We start from the raw sequence: 15,047 nt of genomic DNA on the forward strand, positions 1-15,047 counted from the left end.
TGCGCACCTGCCTTCCTAGGAATCTGGCAACCGGTGACAAGTTCAACTTCTTCTTTCTACCGCATACAGGTAGTAGAGCCATTTTTTCTTTAACTTTAAGCTTTTGAACTATACTTCCAACTGTAGCAGCGCTATAAGACACCAATTAGAAATATGTAATTATATAGGGTCTAGAAGGAGGTCGCCAAAATAAGTAGGATGTAAAGTGTATCAAATAGATTATAATTAGGGAAAATGCTCAAAAATAGAAGGTCATGTGTGACCTGATGAAGCTGAGGGTGAAACGTACGTCGGGGTTGTGGGACCGAGTTACACACTTTTCCCCTGTTGGACGCATCACTTGATGTAAGTACAATCCTCATCTATAGGTAGACTGACATACAGTAGGTCTTATTTGGACAATCTTAGCATGTAGCTGATAATCTTGGGGATTTCTTGGGGATCTGGGCACTTATTTATTTATATCTACCATCTGATATGTGTTTCCTTTGCATATTATTATGTGTATACTGTTTCATCTTTTTTGATGCACTTTGTTTTTGTACTTAGTCATTTTATTTATTATCAATAAATATGTATGTTTTGTGAGACTCTATTGCATTAATTCTTCTTGTGTTGGTATTATGTTTTTATTTAGTGCTGGATCCTACCTGTCCTTTAAATTTGTAGTCTTTTAACCTGGGAGAGGCATGTTTGATAAATATTAGGTTTAGGGTCATACCAGAGAAAGGTCGCTTTGTTGTGGCTGGTGGGCTCACATGAAGTGGCCAATTTGTTCTCTAAGAACCTTAGTTTTAGAATTATATTCTATATAGCAGTAATGCAGTCCAAATTTCATATACGGTATTCAATATTTGCATACATATTAAGGACTGCTTAGATGGACCGACCGGCGGAATGATTCGACCGCCAATTGGCAAACTTTTACCAATCAGAGGTCGTCTAAATCAAAGCAAAGCAAATGTAGATGTGTTCTAGATTGCTCAGTGTGCATAGGCTACCATGGGTGTTGACATCGCGAATTCTGTTTACACAGGATGATGAGCTTTTGTGCTGCATAAAAGGTCATTTCACCTGATGAACCAGCGTTTTGCTAGTTTAATATGACCTTGCAGTGTAAATGCTTTACTGCTGATAGAGGCTGCTGGGCTCTTTTGTATCTGTCTGTCTATCTATCAGATAACTAGGAGTTTTCTAAAAAAAAGGCATACAGATGGAATGTTTCTTTAAAAAGAAGAGATTGTAGTTAATTAAACGATGTTAAATGAAACAGATTAGTCTCCTGATGATGTTAGGTTGCTCTGGCATCAGCTCGGCCTAATGATGTATAACAATATTATAATTTCAAATTAATTTGTTGACATCTCCATCTGAAATATATATGAATATTACTTTTTAAATATATGGCTTTGGAAATTAAAATTGGACACAACATCGGATCCAGTTTAATCTCCCTGATATACTATCTTAAAATCATTGCTGTGACATATCTGAAATGATAATGAATAATGAAATAGTGAAAAACATATATATATTAACCCTTTGTATACTTTTGTATGTGAACACATACTGGAAGCTGCTCAGTGCAGATGTGTGTTAGCATAGATATTCACTGAAAAAATGGGGGGTCCTCAGAACCTGGGCAGGGTTTTTTTTTTCATACCACAGAAGCAGATCAGCTCAAAGATATCCCTGTAATTCTCTTTTATTTTGTTAGGGTGTTTAGCAGCAATTTTTCATTTTTTTTTCCCAAGGAAATTTACAAATCCTATATTTTAATTAACCCATGCAGTTTTGGACTTTTATTGGACTTTATATTGGAAAATGGATACCTTTATAAAAACCGCATCCATCAGATTTTTCAAGCTGCTGCTAGGACATGAGTGACAATTTTGGCTCCACGGGTTTGAGAGAGTTGGCTGAGATGACTGTTAGCTGAGAGATCGGCCAAAGCATCATTCAGGTGACAGCCATCTAACGTGTATGGTCGGCCATTCCAATCATAGAATAAATAGGATCAGACCACATAGTGTTTGTTTGCAGTTAATTGCCATGAAGATACGTACGGTAGATTTGCGTAGAGGCTGTAGAAATAGAATGATAGATTTGGCATCAAAACTATTTGCAAATTGGCTCAGTTTTCTTTTTATAGTCTGTGGTTTATATAGAGTAGTATCATTTACTATTTACCACTGAGTAAATGATATGAAAAGTGACCTAAGGAAACGCTAAACTAAAGTACCTTTGGATATTAATATTGTTTTATGCAAGCACAATATTTTTAATACATAGCCGCAATAAAAAAATTTATTTGAAAAAGGTAGCTATTGGGCCTGATTCATCAATTGCAGGGATTTTTTTTAGCTCACAATTCGTTATTTGTCTTGTGGTATTCGTTAATGTTTTTTTGTGCCAAATTCTTCAAAATGCTACGTGTGTAAAAAAAAAACTAAAATGCTCTTGATTTTTGTCTTTAGCCTTTTACTTGCAAGTTCTGCTAAAATATGGCAAAATTTTGGAAAAAAAAAATCAGACGTACATAAAAATACTCCAGGAGGGTAGATTGCTGTGCATTTGTGCAAACATTTGGCGACTTTTTTAAAAAGTTGCAATTGATGAATCAGCTGAAAACATCTGGGCACCCCAAACCGTGCCAACAATAGCAAACATTAAAAATCGAAAGGCAAACGTATAGAAAAAAAAAGACTTTAAAAAAGGTGCAAGTTTAAGGCCATGTTCACACGATCCTTTTTTTGCTGCGGATCCGCAGCTGTTTTGAGGCTGCAGATCTGCAGCCGTTTTCTATGCAGGGTACAGTACAATGTTACCCTATGGAAAACAAAAACCGCTGTGCCCACTATCCTTTTTTTCGCAGGCAAATCCGCGCGGATTTGCCTGCAGAAAAAAAGAAGGACCATGTCTATTCTTTCTGCGGATTCCGCTCCTGTTTTCAACATGCACCAATAGGAAAGTGCTGTTGAAAACCCGCAGAGGAATCCGCAGAAGAAAAAGCAGGAAAATCAGCACTGCAAAAGCACCGCGGTTTTGCACTGCGGATTTTCAAAAACAGGACCTGAAAAATTCGCAGCAAAAAAAGGATCGTGTGAACATGGCCTAAAGAAGAATAAGGAGCAAATGATAAACACCAAAAACAAGACACAAAAGGCGCAAATGCAATAATGAATAGGTCCCATAGCATTTAAACAGCAGAGACTAAAGAAATACAGTAGGTAATCTGTAGATGTAAACTTACACTGATGGGGTCCAAAATCTTCACCGCTGCCAGGCTTCCATCTTTCTTGTTGTTGACCTTATAAACTTTCCCATACGTCCCTTTCCCTATTGTATCAGTAATTTCCCAGGTATCGGATGGATCAGCCAATGACTCGAGTCCAATCATATTTGGGTAAGGAAATAGTCCAAACAATGACTTCCTAGAAAGCAAATCATTTTGGTTTACAATTAGAGCCGTCAAACTGTGTGATACCTGACCATGACAGATAGCAATGGGAGATACTATAGCAGAATTTCAGCTGATCCGTATCTAAGGGTACTGTCACACAGTGGCACTTTGATCGCTACGACGGCACGATTCGTGACGTTCCAGCGTTATCTATTCGATATCGTAGTGTCTGACACGCTAGTGCGATCAGGGATCCCGCTGAGAATCGTACGTCGTAGCAGAACGTTTGAAACTTTCTTTAGTCGTCTAATGCCCCGCTTGCAATGATTGCATCGTGTGACATAGGTGTGTACGATATTGTATACGATGTGCGCATAATAAGCAATGGCTTCTACATCGCAAATACGTCATGAAATTATCGCTCCAGCGTTGTGCATTGCAAAGTGTGACCGCAGTCTACGACGCTGGAGCGATAATTACACGACGCTGCAACGTCACAGATCGTGCCGTCGTAGCGATCAAAGTGCCATTGTGTGACAGTACCCTAACAGCAAATTATATTTAGGGATTCTAAGTAATCTAGAGATAAATAATCTATAACTGATCCAAAAAGCTCAAGAATTGATCTTTAATATTGATATGGTTCATTAAGTCTCAATATGGCACTGCCATCACATGGGAAAGAAACATAGTGGGGCAAATTTATCAAGGTAAATGCTCCACCATTCAGGCTTAATTTGCCCCCAAAAAAACTGAGTCAGGACTTGCTCCATATTTATGATGGGTTTTAACCCTGCTGTTCTGTTCGTATTCTGTTCATTTTGACATTTACCTACTCTAAGCAAATTATTTGAATACCGGTTGAATTATTTAACTGCATGTGAACATGGCTGGTCAAAAACAAATGAAACTAAAAATCAAAACTTCACTTTGCTTTATTTTCTTTAGAAAAAGGTTGTACAGTTTCACTGATTGCTATATTCAGGCATTCTTACATTCTGCACAGAGATAACTCACATGTAATTTACAGAAATATTTACTCCGACTAGAACATGCAATGTTTGTTTTATCACAGGAAAATGGACAAATGCTGCATCTTTTCCTTTTCCGGCTTTTTCCGGTGCTGGTGGAGGCCATGGGTTCGTGTTGTTGAGCATGCTGCTGGATACAGATTACTATGGCTGCTGCTCCTTCACTTCGGGGTTTTACTTTTCTTCCTAAAATAGATGGCATAACAAGTGACTTTCCTAATTCTTCCAGAAAGAGTCTTTGTTTTTGCAGTGTATTGCCATTCTAATCGGGGTTTTTTTTCATGCCAAAAAACAAATGCATTGTAGGCAGATACATCAAGAATGTTATAAAATAAAACTGTTGGTCACCGATTGCTTTTGCATCGTCTTGTGTACAAACTATTGGTTGATCTTGTGTATCAACTGCCACTTTGATGGGATTATATAATCTAATATCATCTGTGACTTTTTTGCGTCTCAACTTACTACATTGTCATGATGCATCATGCTCATCAGAATGACCTGTTTTGTTTGTTTTTTAGGAATATATGAAACCTCTCTCGAGCCTCCACTAAAGTAAATCCTTGAACTACGAACATCTCTTTTACCAAGGATACCTTGTAGCAGTTCAGACATGCTTTTTCTTACAGTACCCAGCATTATCCTGATTCTTTTAAGTTTTTCTAGGCTTTTTTCCTGTATATACCTGAGAGTCTAGAGCGTATGACCTGCTGCTGTCACAAAGTGTCCATATCTTGATGCTATACTTTGCTGGATTACTCGGCATATATTGTTTGAACAGTCACCTACCTCGGAATACAAGTTGTTCATCCACAGTGACATTTTCACCAGTATTGCATAATTTTTGAAGAATCTCTATCTATTTATCCCAAACTTCTCTAATAGTAGCTAGTTATTAGAGAATTATCTGATGTTTGCAGTTTTCTTGCCTGGGCAGAAGGCTGCAAGTTTCAAATTACATGTTTGTTTTCAGACTGAATTGTTTGCATCGGACTAGTCTGGGTATCATAGAATCATAGAATGTCAGAGTTGGAAGGACCTCCGGGGTCATCGTGTCCAACCCCCTGCTTAATGCAGGATTCACTAAACCATCTCAGACAGATGTCTGTCCAGCCTCTGTTTGAAGACTTCCACTGAAGGAGAACTCAGCACCTCTCGTGGCCGCCTGTTCCACTCATTAATCACCTTTACTGTCAAAAAGTTTTTTCTAATATCTAATCTGTATCTTATCCCTTTCAGTTTCATTCCATTGCTTCTTGTGTTTCCAGGTGCAAATGAGAATAAGGATGATCAATCTACACTGTGACATCCCTTCAGATGTTTGTAGACAGCTACTAAGTTTCTTCTTAGCCAACTTTTTTGCAAGAAAACATTCCCAGATCCTTTAACCGTTCCTCACAGGACGTACGTTGCAGTCCGCTCACCATCCTGGTAGCTCTCCTCTGAAATTGCTCCAGTTTTTCAATGTATTTTTTTAAAATGTGGTGCCCAGAACTAGACACAGTATTCCAGATGAGGCCTGACCAAGGAGGAGTACAGAGGGATAATTACTTCACGTGATCTAAATTATATGATTCTTTTAGAACATCCTAGAACTGTGTTTGCATTTTTGCTGCTGGAACACACTGTTGACTCATGTGCAGTCTGTGATCTATTAGTATACCCAAGTCTTTTTCATATGTGCTGCTTAGTTCTATTCCTCCCATTCTATAGATGTAATTTTTGTTCTTCTAGCCCAGATGTAGAATCTTGCATTTCTCCCTGTTAAATACAATTCTATTTTTCGCTGCCCTTTATTCAAGCTTATCTAGATCCTTCTGAATCCTGTCTCGGTCTTCTCTAGTGTTAGCTATCCCTCCTAGCTTTGCATCATCTGCAAATTTGATTTGTTTAACTTTTAGTTCCCTTAACTAGATCATTTAGAAAAATGTTGAACAACACTAGGGCCAAGACAGAGCCTTGTGGTACCCCACAAGAAAATATCTTCCAATTTGATGTGCAACCACTTATTATCACTCTTTGAGTACGATCTCTGAGACAGTTATGAATACACCTATCCGTTAACTTATCAATCCCACACTTGATTATTTTTCCACTTCATTTCCCTGATCCACCCAGTCAGTAATTTCATCATCGAAGGAAATTAGATTAGTCTGACATGACATGTTTGCTACAAAATCATGCTGGCTCTGGTTAATTACTGTATTCTTATCCAAGTACTTACATACATGCTGTTTAATAATTTTATCAATGATCTTTCCTGGAATAGAAGTAAGGCTCACTGGCCTGTAATTTCCTGGTTCCATATTTTTTCCTTTTTTGAAGACACAGACATTTGCCCTTCTCCAATCTTCTGGGACTTCTGCTGATCTCCAGGATTTTTCAAAGGTCCTGACTAGCGGCTCTGCAATTTCCTCTGCTATTTATTTCAGTACCCTAGGATACAATTCATCTGTGATAGGAGATTTAAATTCATTTAAAATAGATAATTGTTCCCTCACCATCTTTCTGTTTATAGATAGTGTGGATTCTTTAATTCCTTTGATAGCACTGTGAAGATCAGTTGATGTTACAATTGCTTTGTTAGAGAACACAGATGCAAAATAAGAATTTAAAAGTTCAGCCTTCTCAACGTCATTTTTGACCACTTCACTCTTTTCATCCTGTAAAAACCCTATAGCATCTTTGACTTTTCTTTTGCTTTTGACATGCCCCTAGAAACATTTTATACTGCTTTTGGTCTCTCTTGCAAGCCTCACTTCATTACTGGCTTTAGCTCTTCCAACGCTTGCACTACATTTCCTGCAGACAGCATTATATTCTTCTTTAGATATTCCCCACTCTTTCCATTTAATATACATTTCTTGTTTCCTTTTTAACAAGTGTTTATGGTAAGTTCTCTGTTCATCCATCTTGGTCTCTTTTAATGCTTCCAATTCTTCTTCCAAATCTCCCATCCTTCTTATACATTTCTGTCCTTTAGAACATCTTAAATTGGACCTTTACGTTGACCATCTTTACATTGGACCTTTCCTACCCTCTTTCTGAGTCTATTAAAATCTGCTTTATGAAGTCCAACCTCCAACTTGCTTTGAAGGGAAAGGGCCGCCGCACCAAATAGAGATTTAATTTAGATTTATTTATTTTTTTTCATTCATTTTACATTTCATTCATTGATAAACAAAAATAAACTAACACTGTTATTTTTTAAAGAATTCCTACTTTGCAGCTTTTTTTTTCTACAACCGGCTAAAACTTTTGTGTAGTTCTGTAGACTGTATATAGTAATAGCAAGGTCTGAGGAAATGGTCATAACACAGGGATTATGTTTTTGGTTTTGTATGTATCCTGTTCCTTCCTGCCCTACACTGGACATAACACCATAATTCTCAACTCTTCCAGAATATCCAGAAAGCTATCCAGAAGAGTTTGCAAATCTTCTGGACAACATGAAACTTCATAGAAAGATAAGCTGCCAGAAAGTTTATTGTGTTTGATACTAGGATGTTTCATCCAAATCTTCCTAGAAAAAGAGAATTGTCAAGAGAAAAAAATTGGTGCTGGGTGCCATGCTATTCTCCAAAGTATCAGTCACTGATAGCTGTCATAACGTGGTGTAAAGTCCCCATACACAATAGATAGGTGTTGGATGAATGTTGGTTCAGCTGATCATTTGGTCAACAGCTATCTCTGTTGATTTCCGACACATATCAACACTCCGATCAACTGAATGTTCCTGTGTTCTCTATGAGACAGTAGCTGCCAGACTCCTTTGGGGTCAGCTTATCTCAGAGAAAACAAAAGGATCATCAGTCTGAAATTGGACATGCCTGATTCTTCTCTGTCCCCGATATCATCTGTTGGTTGAGAGTTGGAGACTCATATACCCATTAAACTGTCGGATTACACTGTCAACCAATCTCGCCAGTATCAGCTGGTTTGGCCGACGTTTGTATAATGTATATGGAGGGATCAAAGGGGTTGTTCACTACTAGGACAACCCCTTCTCATAAACCACGCTTGGCCCCAATGAAATAAAAAAGCCTATACTCACCTCCTGTGCCAATGCCATTCCCGCGGTGTCGGCACTTGCTCTCCCAAGGGCTCTTGTGCGGTTGTTGTTATAAAAATAAAGATTATTATTATTATTATTATTATTATTGTTGTGACCCCGGTGCCCAATCAACGCTGACATCACTGTCTCTGGCTTCTGTCAAATTGAACATGAAGAGGAAGTCAGAGATCAGCTCCAGGCGGACTTCCTTTTTATGTTGAATTTATCTGAAGGCAGGGACAGTGACACCAGCACTGATTGGGTGCGGCGCAGCACGCGTCATGCAACTGCACAAGAACCCCGCGACCGGGAGTGCCGGCACCGCTGGAATGGCACTGGCACTGGAGGTGAGTATAGTTTTTTTTATTTTACAGTATAATCATCTAATAGCATAAATTGAGATCTGACCCTAGCGTAAAAAAAGATTGTGGGGTTCTATTGACCACCAACACTCCTAAGGATAAAATGGAAGTAGCACAATTACCACAGTATAATCATCTAATGACATAAAAGGATCTGACCCTAGCGTAAAAATAAGACTGCGGGGTTCTATTGACCACCAATGAGATTCTACCCCCTGGACCTCCTCTTTTTCCTTTTAACATGCAGTATGTTAGGATTGCATAATGAACATTGAATGCAATTACATGAATATGCAGCGCCCCAGAGTCTGGTCGTTGCAGTAACGTCGCTCTTCCACCAGGAGTGATGGGACGTCTGATTGTACTAAAAGAGTTCACCTTGCCAGGTATAACAGTCACACATTACACTTCACACTCCGGCCACCAGGGGGAGCAAAAGGTCCTATCTACTAGGCCACTCCTCACACATGGGTAAAACTGGGGGTTGGATAGGAAGTTAGGGAGAAAGCAGTCTGGGAGAGTTCCAGGGAGGACCTGTCAGGTGTGGGATCCTGACAGCGGCCTAGCACAGAAAGATCGTTACGGAGCTGCGCCTGTACTGCATAGCGGCAGTCTCTTAAGGAAGGACAAGAAGCGAAGTATATTGTGGAGAGTGAGAGACGAGATCACAGCATAAAGGAGATAGAACCAGGAGGAGTCCTGCCTTAAGATCGGCAACATCCTTCTGAGGCGCGCAGCCGGTGGCCGGAACACCGAGGGAGTAATAGGCTCTACGCATTACTCTGAACTACGGCAGGGCAGTTAACTCCAGGTTGGCTGTCTCACCTTTACACCTAATGAAGACAACGGAGGCAATTGTGGGAGAGGGGCGTCACTAGGGTCCCTATAAAATAACTCCAGGCCTACCCTGTCATACGGGTGCGTCCTATCCATATCATCTGGGGGACGGAGAGAGAAAACAGAAACATACACGACAGTTGTGAGGACTATCCCGTGGTGCTCAGCAGGGAAGTACTACAACACACAGGCGCTGGTAGGAAGGTCACTGATTTCCACCTGCAAAGGGAACTCTGCATGTGCCTTCGGACCGGCCGGTCTCAGCCAGCCCTGTTAGCAGTGCTCTGGATTGCGGATGCCGAAGCCTTCAGTAAAGAGGTAAAAAGACTGCAACCCTGTGTCCTCGTCATTTACTGCGACCTACACCATTACCATCTACTCATCAAGGGAAGCCCTGGGGACATACTTCACCTGTGGGAAGTTACAACATCTAGCTGCCATTCCATCACCCCAGCGGACCCCTAGCAGCGTCGGTCACCCTGACTGAATACCACAGGTGGTGTCACGAACACTTGACAAACTCTCATCTACACCTTTATTTGGGCGCCCCTTAGCAGGGCCACGGACCGGGTCGGGCCACCGTGACACCCCTAGAACCGAGACCGAGGGACCCGGTACCGAGTACCCCGCTGTGTGGAGCACGAGGGGAGGAGCCATAGCTTTGTGGGCGGAGCCAGCCGAAAAGAAAGCGAGGCAAGAAGACGTGGTGAGGTGCCGATTCTGGACGAGTAACCCCGACTTCTACCAGGTTAGCAGAGGGGAGGAGCGGCCATGTCTGATCCGGGAGGAGAGGTGGCGGTGGTCGCAGCCGCAGACTCAGAGGCACCTCCGGGCCCCGCAGTAGGCGCAGCCGCGGGCCTTGTACCACCGCCGGGTCCCGCAGAGCTTGCCGCCCCCAGGAGCGACAGCCCAGCCGTGCAGTACTTCCCAGGCGTCAAGCTCTCATGTACCACCAGGAGGTGGCGCCAGATGCTCCAGTTTCTGCCGAGGCCGATGCCCAGATCTTGGAAGACGATTCCCCTGCAGGACTACGCCTCTAGATGCAGGAGCTGACCAAGAGCGTTGCTGCCCTAGCCCGGACCGTACAGTCCCTACAGGAGGCCCCCAAGGAGAAGATCCAGCTGGCTTCCAGACCGGAGGATGTCCCCTGGCGGCGACAGAGGAGGATTCTGCCGACCAGAGGCAGAGACGACGATCGCTTTCATCGGGACGGACGACCTATCTGCCGCCGCTGCCACCAGGTGGGCCACCTTGCAAGGTACTGTCATTTAAATGAGCAATCCCTGGGGCAGAGGGCCAACCCCCAGGAGTAGGACGACCAGGCCCGCAAAATTGGAGAGCCAAGTACATTGGAGGACGACCAGTTCTTCCCATCGTGATCGACGGTATCCCCATGAACGCTTTGCTGGACACCGGTTCTCAGGTGACGACTATGCCTTACATCCTTTATAAACGTTATTGGGAGGACACCAACATCACTCGTGGCCCCGATGATGATTTCACCATAATAGCCAGTAATGGTCAGCCATTGCGACAAGTGGGGTACAAAGAGGTCACCATTAAAGTGGGGCGGGTAGAATTGGAGGCCCAAGGGATTGTAATTGTTGATATTGACCGACGTGAATGTAACCCCATGATGACCATTGGTACTAATGTCATAGAAAATTGTCTGGCAGAGGTTATTGTCTTGTTACAGAATGTAGCAGAAACAGCTGGTTACAGTATACAATGTGCCCTGCAGAAAGAAATCAGAGCTCTGATGCAGAGACAGCAGGTAGAGCTGACGGGTGGTGAAATTGGCCGTGTCACAGTGAGTGATTCAAACCCCATTGCGATACCCCCCAGGAGTGAAATGTTAATATGGTGTTGGGCAGCAATAGGCCTCAGGGGTAAAGACTACCAGGCTCTGGTAGAACCTATATATTCAGATAATAGGCCTACCCTCCTGACAGCCAGAGGGGTGGTTGAAGTCCGCAAGGGGAGGGTGCCAGTACGTGTTCTTAACTGTGGAGAGGAAGAAGTCCACCTAACCAAATATGCCACACTTGCCAAATTGTTTACTGTTGATAATAGTGTGATACAGGCACCAGAACCCTTGGTCCCGTCTAACCCGGCAGAGAACAACGGCTCTGCAGGGCAGCCGAAAGATTGGTGTCAGGAATTGCACGTGGGCACTGACTCTACCCCATCACACCAGAAACAGGGGGCCTACAGAGTGGTTCATGAGTATGAGTGGGTATTCAGCAAGCACCCCCTAGATTTTGGGCAGGTGAAAGGGATTCAACATCATATCCCCACAGGAGATCATCCACCCATAAAAGAGAGATACCGTCCTGTACCCCCAGCTCATTATCAGTGTGCCAAAGACATGTTGCGAGAGATGAAGGAGGCTGGGGTAGTGAGAGACAGTTGTAGCCCCTGGGCAGCTCCATTAGTCCTCGTCAGGAAGAAGGATGGCACAATGAGGATGTGTGTTGATTATAGGCAGCTAAATCGCATTACACATAAGGATGCATACCCACTGCCCAGGATAGAGGAGTCCTTGGCTGCTTTAAAATCTGCTAACTACTTCTCTACCTTGGATCTAACCAGCGGGTACTGGCAGGTTCCCGTGGCAGAGGCGGACAAGGAAAAGACGGCCTTCACGATGCCGATGGGTTTCTGCGAATTCAACTACATGCCCTTTGGATTGTGCAATGCCCCGGGAACGTTCCAGAGAATGATGGAGTGCTGTCTGGGACACAAGAACTTTGAAACCGTGTTGCTATATCTGGACGACGTCATTGTCTTCTCCAAGACTTATGAGAACCATCTGAAGCACCTGGCCGAGGTGTTCGAAGCCCTGTCCAACTTTGGCCTAAAGGTAAAACCGTCCAAATGCCATCTGCTAAAACCCAAGGTGCAGTACCTGGGCCATGTAGTGAGTGCCGAAGTGGTGGCCCCAGACCCTGACAAGGTCACTGTGATCAAAGACTGGCCGAAGCCCGGCAACCTTCATGAAGCCCGGCAGTTCCTCGGGTTGGTAGGCTACTACAGGTGGATTATCAAGGACTTCACCAAGAAGGCCGCACCATTGCAAGACCTGTTGGTGGGCCAATCCAAGAAAACCAAGGGTAAGAATACCCCATTTGATTGGAACGATGGACTGGAGGGATCCTTCACTTGTTTAAAGTTGGCGCTGACGGGAGAAGAGGTACTGGCCTACCCTGAGTATGACCAACCATTTGTGCTGTATATGGATGCCAGCAACGTGGGACTGGGAGCCGTGTTGTCCCAGGTCCAGAAAGGCAAGGAGAGGGTAATCGCTTACGCCAGCAGGAAACTTTGTCCCACTGAAAGGAACCCTGACAACTACAGTTCCTTTAAGCTGGAATTCCTCGCCATCATTTGGGCAGTGACGGAGAGGTTCAAGCACTACCTGGCCTCAGCAAAATTCACCGTCTTCACGGATAATAATCCACTAACATATTTGGACACAGCAAAACTCGGTGCCTTGGAACAGCGGTGGATGTCCAATTACGACTTCACCATCAAGTACCGGGCAGGGCACAAGAATGCGAATGCCGATGCATTGTCCCGGATGCCCAACTTGCCGGAAACAGGAGAAGACCCGGAAGCACTTGAAGAGGTAGAGCTGCCCGCTTTCCATCGCCCCAAGGCCACCCAGTGTTCCCATCATGTGGAGAACAGGCACAAGAACAAGCAGGACGCCACGCTGAATCCCCTGCCCCATGACGGATGGGCAGAAACCCAGGATGGTGACACCGGGGTCCGTCGGGTGAAAGAGCGCCTGACGCAGGCAGGTTCGCATCCCGGCCCAGATGATCCACAAGAGACACAACAGCTGTGGAAGGGGAGAGGCAAACTGTTTGTTCACGATGGTAAGCTGTGCCGAAGAAGCATCGACCCACGCACTCATGAATTGGTATGGCAGATAGTAGTCCCAAGGCAAGATGCGCCAATGGTTCTGGGAGCGTACCACAATGGGGCAGGACACTTCGGATGGAGGAAGTTGGAGAGTCTACTCCGTGGGAGGTTCTACTGGATTGGCATGAAGAAAGCCATCGAAAAGTGGTGTCGAGAGTGTGGCCCATGTAGCCTACGCAGGAAGGACCGTGACAGCCAAAGGGCTCCCTTGCAGCCTATCATCACCAAACGGCCGCTCGAACTGGTCGCGCTAGATCATGTGAAGCTAACACCTAGCCGGTCAGGCTATGTCTACGCTCTTACCATCGTGGACCACTACTCTAGATTCCTGGTAGTTGTGCCTGTCAAAGATCTGACGGCCAGGACGGCCGCCAAAACCTTCCAGCAGTACTTCTGTAGACCACATGGGTACCCGGAGAAGGTACTGACCGATCAAGGGCCAGCATTTGAAGCGGAGGTGTTCCAGGAATTCTGCAATCTGTACTGGTGTAAGAAGATCAGAACAACACCGTAGCATCCACAAACCAACGGGATGTGCGAGAAGATGAACCAAGTGGTAATCGACTTACTGAAGACCTTGCCTGTGGAGGAACGGAACTTGTGGCCAACAAAGTTGCCTGACTTGGTAGACATGTACAACCACATCCCAGTGAATTCCACCAACTGCACTCCAGCATACCTGATGCGAGGAAGATCTAGCAAGTTACCTGTTGATCTAGACATGGGGGTCCTAACCCCCGAAGATACCTCGCCAGATGCAGATTGGGATACAGAAAGGCAGCAAAGGTACCGCAAAATACAGGAATGCGTGGAAAGAAGTCTAGCCCAAGCCAGACAAAAACAAGAAAGGGACTACAACCAGCATGCTCCTGCAATTCCCTTGTCACCCGGTGAGCAAGTACTCAAACGGAAGAGGAGATTACACAAGCTTGACGACCAATGGGAAGCGGAACCGTATACCATCCTGCCATCCGATTTTGACAATACAAAGGTCTGTCTCATCAGCAAAGATGGAGGAGAAACCTCAACAGCAATATCCCGAGACCACCTTAAAATATGCCCCGATAAGTTGAGAGAGAGGGAAACAGATCCAGGAACCTCTCCACCTGTAGAAGAGGAGAAGATGAAACACACTGTTCTTGGCGATTTTCCCCAGTCTTGGACTCAAATAAACCAGGCCATTGTGGTACCTGTTTTATCGTTTCGCCAGCTGAAACCGCCAGAGCCAAATGTGATGCCAGATCATCCGGAACCGCAATCACAGCAGACCCCACCAGAGGATGCCATGCCAACAGTTGGACCGGCAAGTCCTCCCTCTGCTATCGGTGAATCTGCCATACCCACAATTAGTAGCAGCAGCCCTGAGAGCTCCAGCATACCAGTGCTACCCAGACTCACTAGAAGTGTAGCTAGAAGACAGTGCACTACACCAG

Source organism: Ranitomeya variabilis, chromosome 7, assembly GCF_051348905.1.
Source record: "Ranitomeya variabilis isolate aRanVar5 chromosome 7, aRanVar5.hap1, whole genome shotgun sequence".
NCBI lineage: Eukaryota > Metazoa > Chordata > Amphibia > Anura > Dendrobatidae > Ranitomeya > Ranitomeya variabilis.